Genomic DNA, 573 nt, shown 5'->3' with positions numbered 1-573 from the left:
CCCATTAACCCTTCCTCTTTCTTTTCTTTTCTTTCTTTCTTTTTTTTTTGAGGCAGAGTCTCACTTTGTCACTCTCAGTAGAGTGCTATGGTGTCACAGCTCACAGCAACCTCAAACTCTTGGGTTCATGTGATCCTCTTGCCTCACCTTCCCAAGTAGCTGGGACTCCAGGTACCCACCACAATGCCCAACTAGTTTTCCTATTTTTAGTAGAGATGAGGTCTTGATCTTGGCTCAGGCTGGTTTTGCACTCTTGAGCTCAAGCAACCCACCAGCCTCAGCCTCCAAAGTGCTAGGATTACAGGTGTGAGCCACTGAGCCTGGCCTCTTCCCTTCCTCTTTTTAAGTCCCTAATGACCCACTCTGTATGCCCTTGTGTAGCCACAGTTTCACTCTCACTTGTGAGAACATGTAGCATTTATTTTTCTGATCCTGAGTTTTTTCACTTAGGATAATGGCCTCCAGCTCTTTCAAGTTGCCACAAAAGACATTATTTCATTCTTTCTATGGCTGAGGACTATTCCATGTGTATATACACATTTTCTTTCTTCACCCATCAGTTTACAGGCACTT

This window comes from Otolemur garnettii, unplaced genomic scaffold (assembly GCF_000181295.1).
Source record: "Otolemur garnettii isolate 467f Iridium unplaced genomic scaffold, OtoGar3 scaffold00081, whole genome shotgun sequence".
NCBI classification, from domain to species: Eukaryota; Metazoa; Chordata; class Mammalia; order Primates; family Galagidae; genus Otolemur; species Otolemur garnettii.
The sequence above is the reverse complement of the archived record's forward strand: the minus strand, read 5'-3'. Positions refer to the sequence as shown.